This window comes from Saccopteryx leptura, chromosome 4, assembly GCF_036850995.1.
Source record: "Saccopteryx leptura isolate mSacLep1 chromosome 4, mSacLep1_pri_phased_curated, whole genome shotgun sequence".
Classification (NCBI taxonomy): Eukaryota; Metazoa; Chordata; class Mammalia; order Chiroptera; family Emballonuridae; genus Saccopteryx; species Saccopteryx leptura.
Window position 1 is genome coordinate 50,711,707 of NC_089506.1, and position 7,959 is coordinate 50,719,665.

A 7,959-nucleotide genomic window follows, 5' to 3' on the forward strand; every position below is an offset into this window, starting at 1 on the left:
GGGGAAACAGAGGATGCAGGGGCTGTGATGGAGTAAGGCTGCTGCAGAAAACTCTTAAGGCAGAAAACTCTTAATCAAGAGCAAGGAAAGAAACTGATCCACCACATCCCAGGCTTGGCAAGCCCTCCATTCAATCAAGAGCACAAAACAACAGAAGAGACACAAACAGCCAAAGGAACCTGCAAGTCCACAACCTCTCCTCCCAGGCAACACCTAAAATACGTGTGCACCCAAAGTAGAAAGAACACAAGCAACTGGATTTTGGGACTATACGTCCCCCTCTCTTTATCTGCAGCATCTTCAGAGGGGAAAGTGCATTCTTCAAAATACTATGTAGTTCTCTGCAATAAGCAAGGCCAGTTACAAAGGGTTTGTTTCAAAAGCCCAGAACACCATGCTGTCAAAGCACATAGCAAGGTACCTATGAATCCATAAAACTTTCTTCATCACTCATCCTCTGGAAGAGTCACAATGCCACCTTCACTAAAGAGTAGTCAGCATACAGAAACAAGGTTCTTTCTTTTCTCCAGTGTTCTCTATCTCCTCTACAATGAAAAAAGGTTTTCTCTTTTGATTTTATCACAAGTAACCTCCTCACAAATATATATCATTTTCCAAATGAGTTCAACTCTTCCATGCTCAATGAACATTAGATGAATTCTACTTTTTGGAAAAAAAACAAAAACCATTTCAATATTCTATTTAATACTTACCTTTTTTAAAAAAGCCACTTCCTTGAACAGTTTCTTTCATAAAAAGCAAAAGGAAAAAAGAGTTCACCCAGGTTCCTTCCAGTCTCACTTATGAAATAACTGCCATAAACTAGAAGAAAATTGTTGAGGAGAGATTTTTAAATGTCCTTGTGGTAAATCTGGCAATAGAGTAGCATTAATATTCTTTTATGGCTCAACGAATTAAATCCCTGTATAAATTTCAGGAAGAGACTATCACTGTGAAAGGGGAATTATAAATCTAACTCCAGAATCACTGCAGGGACAGAACTCCTACATGAAAAACCACACCCCAACTTACAGGGGGCTTGCTATGGAACCTGTAACCTACATCATCACCAAGTATTTCAAGTTTCCCATCTGCATAAACGAAACAAGAGATTCTGGGAAGAGCTGGGCTGGAAAGGCATCACTACCTCCCCCAACACTTCACTCATTTAGCCAGCCACTGGCCAATTATGTGTCTATTTATTTTACCCAGAAGCAGATCTATTAGCCAGACATTCTAAAAACACAAACGTTTCATTGTGCTTGAAGTAACTCCAATATTGGTGCCTTGCTGCAGAACAATGCTGCAGGAATATAAAGTGAGCCATGTGGATGTTGAACCCACACATGAAGTGAATCAGCGCAAACTGCCATACCCATAAGACCAACCCTGTGGAAAGGCTAAGGGTAAACCCCCAGCAGGAAGGCTGTGGGATGAGGAAAGAAAGCCAAAGATAAGAAGACTTTGGAAGGACCCATTTGATCCAAGCAATGAGGACACATTTTTAAGGCAACTCCCCCAAAGCTCTGGGAACCAAAAGGCCTTTCTTCCTCCTCTCCTGCTTAGACTGAATAAGAAAAGCAAGACAATGCAGGAGGATATTCTGAAATGGGCTTGGTAAGTCACCACGTGCAAAGCGCATTAACCATAACCCAAAGCTACTCCCGGTAAAGGCACGGCCTGCTCAGTGGGGGTGATGGGGGTCCATAATAGCCATGGCTCAGGGGGAAAGAGGAAACAGGGGAGGGCCAGGCTGAGCAAGTCAAACTGGGAAACTAACAAGAAAGACATTAACAACAACGATAAAACGAAACAGGCAGAGGCCACCCTAGTACACCAAAAGGCTCGGAGAGACAGGCTGAGACCGCTAAACTGTTCCAGATGAGGCGCAATCTCTCCACATCTCAAGGGGCTAATGTGATACCAGGATCCTCGTTCCTCTGCGAGCCTCACCTCTCTCCTTCTGGAGGGACCCTGCACAGCCCTCAACTGCCGCTACGCTCCAAATGCCATAAACAAAATCCAGAATGATTATGGTGAACTCATTTTTCCCCCCTCAATAAAACACACACGCACACTCAAGGGTCTGGGTCTGGCCAGATCACAGCTCAAGTTTCCGGAACTTAAATCGTAAAACCACAATCAGAAGTTGTTTTGAAATGCTCACCACAAAAATCTGTGTCCTTTGAGTTAAAAAGAAAAAAAGAAAAAAAATCTCTCATTTCCATAAAAGCAGGAGGTAAAGAGAAAAAAAATCTAACTTGGGCAGAGGGTGTGTACCTCTTTGTCACCCACTGGGGTCCTCGCGCCGCGCGTGGGAGAGCTGCGGGCACCGGGCAGCGCAGTGGCACCCGGGCCAGCGGCCACCTTCCCGGCCCGTAATCTGCTCCTGGGGCCGAGATTGCTGCCGGAGGTCCGGAAGCAGCGTCCGGCGCTGTCACGGCGCTGGGTGGGATGGGACCAAGAGGGGGGAAGGGCGCCGCGGGGTGGGGGAGGCGAGAGAGGACGCGCGCGGAGCCGGGCACCCAGAGTCCGCGGAGGTAAGAAGGGTGCAAAGGGCGGTGCTGAGCACGGAGGACCCGAGCTCCTGCTATTGTTGCCGGGACTGCCCGAGGCCCGGCGGGCGACTTCTCCCGCCTAAGTTGGGAAGCCGAGTCCCACCCGCCGCCTGCCTCCTTCGGGAAGAACCCCACGAACCACGCTCCCACCTCTACCCGCGCCACGGGTGGGTCAGCTCCAGGCGCCCGTACTCGCACAAGTTGCCGCCCGCCCGCTCCACCGCGGTCATTGTTCCCCACGCGCCTCCTACCTCCACGGCGCCGGCGGCTCCGGCTCCTACTCCCGGCCTCTGGGCTCAGCAGCTCCGGGCCTCCGGCTGCAGAGGGCGCGGCGGCTTCGGGTTGTGCGTGCGGCAGGGGCACTCGGCTATTAATACCCGCGGGCGGCGGCGGCAGCGCGAGCGCGCGAGCTGGGCTGGTGGTGGCCGGCTGAGGTCCGAGCCATCAAAGGTGGCGTGGGGCGGAGGGGAGGGCGGAGCAGGCAGGGTGGGTGGGGAGCGTGCTCAGGGTCGCCATAGCCGCCTCGATGCCGGGCCGAGCGCCACTCGCGCGGGGAGGAGCGGTGCAAAGCGGGCGGTGGCCGCGTCCCCGCCCCGCGCTCCCGCCGAGCGCCCGCAGCCCTGCGCCCGCGCGGGACCCGCCGCCTCCGAGGCGAGCGGGAAGTGAAGGCAGTCGTGCCCCTCCCCGGACCTGGGTCGGCCCCTCGGCGGGGGGAGCAGCGGCGCCGCGCAGCCTGAGCCGCGGGGACAGCGGGAGAGCCACAGCCCCCTCCAGCGTCGGGGCCCGCAACCTGCGCGCCTGCTCGCCCCGCCCCGCTCCGCCTTGGGGGCAGGTGCGTTTAGGGACCGCCTGCCTGGAGCGCCCCTCCCCGACCCCGACGAGCACACCTCAAATTTGTGTCTTACTTGCTCCTACAACTACAGCCGGTATCGCCGCGCTGCGCCAAAAAACCAAGTGCTGGAAGCTCCAGGGAGTGCGCTGCGCCACCAGGGACACGCCAGTCCTGCTGCTGTGGTTGGAAATGATATAAGGAGAGCTGGAGACGTGCGCACGGCGGAAACCAGGAGCAGCTAGAGGGCGATCGGTGGCGCGGGCTCTGCAGGTCGCTTGTTGAGGTCATGCAAGGGGGTGCACCACCTGTGTGCCCACCTAAGACTTTACTGTGTTGCGTGGGGAGGGGCTCTTTGAAGGGACCTACGAGCACCCCCCGTCCTCGGGCGACTAGAGGGGCTTCCGGCACCACCCTGGGCTGAGAGGGACTTAACGACAGAGGGGCAGTTGCTATCTGTCCCTTCTCCTTCCTCAGTATCCTCCACCAGGGTGAATCCCAGGACAATACCTCGACACACACACACACACACACACACACACACACTCTCTCTCTCTCTCTCTCTCCCCCCCCCCCCCCTCCCGGAGAAAGGCGTGGAATTTTTAGATGAAACTGGTTTGCAGATTCTTGTTCGCTTCCGGGGTTTCTGGAAGTCGATAAAGGAGGAAGCAAAATTCGGGACCGAGTAGGCAAGACCTAAAGAAGGACAGTCACTGTACCACCCTCCAGTAGGGAGCTGCCGCCTTACCAACCCCCCTTTTTGCGCCCCTGGTCTAGGTTGCTCTTCCTGTCGCTATAGACCCTCTTACTCTTGGAGGGAAAAGGTCTGGCTCCAGCAGGTTAGAAAGGAAAGCAACTTCTGCTAGATCCCAAGGTTAGTGGGCATGTGCCTCTGAAGGCCTTGGCTCCGGGACTCGGGTCGTTTTGCGAGGTAGCCAGGTTCAGGGCTTCAGGCCAGGAGGGCAGGTTTCATGGGAGAGGTCACAAGTGAACCCCCAGATGAATAGAAACAGGGTAGGGCCCCCTTGAGAAAGAGTGGCTGACGCAAGAAGTAGGAGGTATCTGGGCCTGGACGGTAGCAGCATCTTCCCAATAAACCAAGATTGAGGGTTCAATCCCCAGTCAGGGCACACACAAGAATCCACCAGTGAATGCATAAATACTGTAAGTGGAAGCACCTATCAATGTTTCGGTCTGTCTCTCCCTCCCCTTCCCTTCCATCCTCTCTAAAAATAAATAAATAAAGTAGAGCTATTTGTGCATAGCTAGTGTGAGTGGTTTCGGGAGAGGAGCAAAGAGACATATTTTGAACAGGAGGTACTATATATAGGAAAAACAACTTGTTTACCTCCTGTTCTTTGCGTCCACCATTCCCCAATCCCCTTCATCCCACAAGGAGTCCCCAACCCCTTCATGGGGTTTCTCCGACAATTTGCCAACTCCCCTCATCCAGTTTATGAAGTTAACACTATCCCCACCTCCCCCTTCCCCCTTCGTAGGGCCATTTAAACTAGCCAATCAGGAAAGAGTAAGATTATACTCAACACCCCAGCCAATGGGGCAAGACCCAGTCTAGGGCCCGCGTTAGGGACAAAAACAGGACCCACTTTCCTTCCCCTGCACTCGCTGTTGGCTCTCAGTGCCAGCATGCTTTTCTGCAGAAGTGATTCAAGTTGCCTTGCCTAGGTAATTGGTCTCCACAGATCTTGCTTAATTGCAATTCTAACAGTTCTGAACTGTATATTTTTGTTAATGCCTGCATATTTGGTGAAGGTGCAAATAAAGAGGGCCATATAGGCCTCAGCCCCAGAAAGAAACCGCAGGTATGTAGTTTGTGGTTGAAGACAAACAGGGGGTTCCAGGGTTTGGTCTGATCTAACCAGCTGTGTGGCTCCAGACTAACTGTGGATCAGAGGTTTTAGACTAGTGACTCTGTAAGTATGGCCCTCAGACCTGCAGCAGCAACACCTGGAAACTAAGAAGTGCAAATTCTTGCGCCCCACTTCAGACCGACCTTCTCAGGTTCTCCAACCTTGTGTGCATTAGAACCACCCAGAGAGCTGATTTCAATGATCTTCTCAGATCTGAACTGGGGCCTGAGAATTTGCATTTCTAACAGGTTCCTTTATAGTGCTGTGCCGACACTATGAGAACCATTTTATTAGGGTAGTGAGTCTCAAATTTCATAGAATTGCCTAAAAATTTTAAAAAACCTCAAAACCCAGTCTTTGCCCAGTCAAATATATCAGGATTTCTGGGGCAAGGACCTAAGTGTCAGTATTTTTAAAGTTCTACAGGGGAGCCCTGGCCAGATAGAGCATCATCCGGAAACGCAGAGGTTGCCAGCTTGATCCGTGATCAGGGCACGTTCCGGAGCAGATCAATCCTCTTTCCCTCTCTCCCTTCCTTTCTCTCCACAGTCAATAAAACGAACATTTAAAAAAAATTAAAGTTCTGCAGGTGACTTCAATGTAAAGCCAGGCTAGAGAACAATTGTAGACGGGTACATATTATATAGCTCTGGCTGGGTAGCTCAGTTGCTTCGAGCATCGTCCCATTAAGCCAAGGTTGTAGGTTCAATTCTCTGTCAGGGCACACACAAGAATCAAGCAATGAATGTATAAATAAGTGGGACAACAAATCAATATTTCTCTCTCTTTTAAATCAATAAATAGTAAAAAAAAAAATTTAAAGACTACTTAAACTTTAAAAAATACATGAGTCACCTGAAATCTTGTTAAGAGGCAGATTCTGGTTTATTAAGTTTGAGACTCTGTTTCTAACAACCTATCAAGTGCTGTGTTTTTTGCTAGCCCAGGGATGACACTAAGTTGCAAGCAAGGTGCCATACCATACCTCACAACTAGAAAAAATTTTAGAACTCACAGAAAATTAGAAAAGTGACATTTACCCAGTCACTGTCTTTGGAAGACAAAAAGAACCATGATAATTTCTTTTGTCTTCTTTCTATTCTGGAATCAAGTTTGTGCTCTTTTGCTCTTAGCATAATATGATCGTAACATAGTAAGTCTTCATTTAATGTCATCAATAGGTTCTGTGACGTTAAGTGAAACCACGTATAACAAAACCAACCAGAGGCTGATGGATATAAATAAAATAAGAGTTAAGTTCCTTCAGCAGCTCAATGCTACAACAAAACAGTGTTGACCAAAATGAAATTATTCAAGAACCTACTGTATATAACATCTGATGTTTTATTATATTAATTATCACCAACATTTTTGAAGGAAGGTGACTTAACGGAAGTGATCTGAGAGGGTTTGCAGGCTGAAGGTAGGGGCCTTTGAGGAAAGAGTTAAATATAGGAGAATAGAAAAAAGCAGAGGCTTGGGGTCTCCCTCTGCGAGAGGCTGGAGAAGCCCCAGCTTTCTTCCAGCTTTCACAAACACTCTGTGCTTTGTACTTAATCTAATTGAAAGCACTTTTTTTTTTTTTTTTTTTTTTTTTTTTGTATTTTTCTGAAGCTGGAAACGGGGAGAGACAGTCAGACAGACTCCCGCATGTGCCCGACCAGGATCCACCCGGCATGCCCACCAGGGGGCGACGCTCCGCCCACCAGGGGGCGATGCTCTGCCTCGACCAGAGCCACTCTAGCGCCTGGGGCAGAGGCCAAGGAGCCATCCCCAGCGCCCAGGCCATCTTCGCTCCAAGGGAGCCTTGGCCACGGGAGGGAAGAGAGAGACAGAGAGGAAGGAGGGGGTGGGGGTGGAGAAGCAAATGGGCGCCTCTCCTATGTGCCCTGGCCAGGAATTGAACCCTGGTCCCCCGCACGCCAGGCCGACGCTCTACCGCTGAGCCAACCCGCCAGGGCCTAATTGAAAGCACTTTTAAAATTCCTCTTCCCGAGAAGCCAGGGGTACCTGGCCTAGAAAATTTGCAACCTGGACAATCAAACCCTGAATAATTGAGGTATTTCCTTATTGTGTATTATTTATGCCTAACTTTCAAACTGTCAATATTTCTAATTATCAACATCTTCTCTTTACCCCATTTTACAGGTGAGGAAACTAGGAAACTAAGGCCAGAGAGGCTAAGTAACTTGCCCAAAGGCAGAGCCAGGAAACGGTGGAGATGGGCTTCAAACTCAGGTAGTGAGGCTTTAGAGGCTGTGCTTTTAGCCACTGGGCTACGCGGTGGCCTTAGACTCATAAATCTAGAACAACTGAAGGAAAGTATTAAAAACATACCCCTTTTAGGATAGAAAATAGAATGGGATAAAAGTAAGAAATTTTGATCATTTTTTTCCACTTTTCTTTTAAAAGGAGAAATTTAAGAGGAAACCAGAGGAAGATCATAGACTCATAGACTGCAGTCAATTTGAATCTAGCCTGTGATTTTGCCTTTTAGTTCCTAGAGAATGAAATCGTACATAAGGGGAGAATATATCATTGTTGATGGTTACTTGAAGCATTTTCATTGTTCAAAAATACATTGAGAGTCAAAATAGGAAAGGGGTGGGAGTGTGTGTGTGTGTGTGTGTGTGTGTGCTCGTGCACGCGCTTGTGTGTCTGTCTCCATAATCAAGATAGCAGATCTAATCTGGGTTATTCA

At 49.6% G+C, this 7,959-nt stretch overlaps 1 protein-coding gene across 6 annotated transcripts in view; it reads right to left on the reverse strand.

The window, feature by feature from the left end:
* Positions 1 to 3,415, reverse strand: part of FARP1 (FERM, ARH/RhoGEF and pleckstrin domain protein 1) — a 353,515-nt gene extending 350,100 nt beyond the window's left edge. For 2 of the 6 annotated variants that reach the window (XM_066380657.1, XM_066380653.1), the window contains exon 1: positions 2,810 to 3,415. The gene's annotated coding sequence lies outside the window, so the exon portion shown is untranslated. Of the gene's footprint in view, positions 1 to 2,167; positions 2,279 to 2,697; positions 2,788 to 2,809 lie in introns of those variants that run through there. The other 4 variants (XM_066380659.1, XM_066380658.1, XM_066380655.1 and 1 more) reach the window with 4 other exon arrangements.
* Positions 3,416 to 7,959: the final 4,544 nt, after the last annotated feature.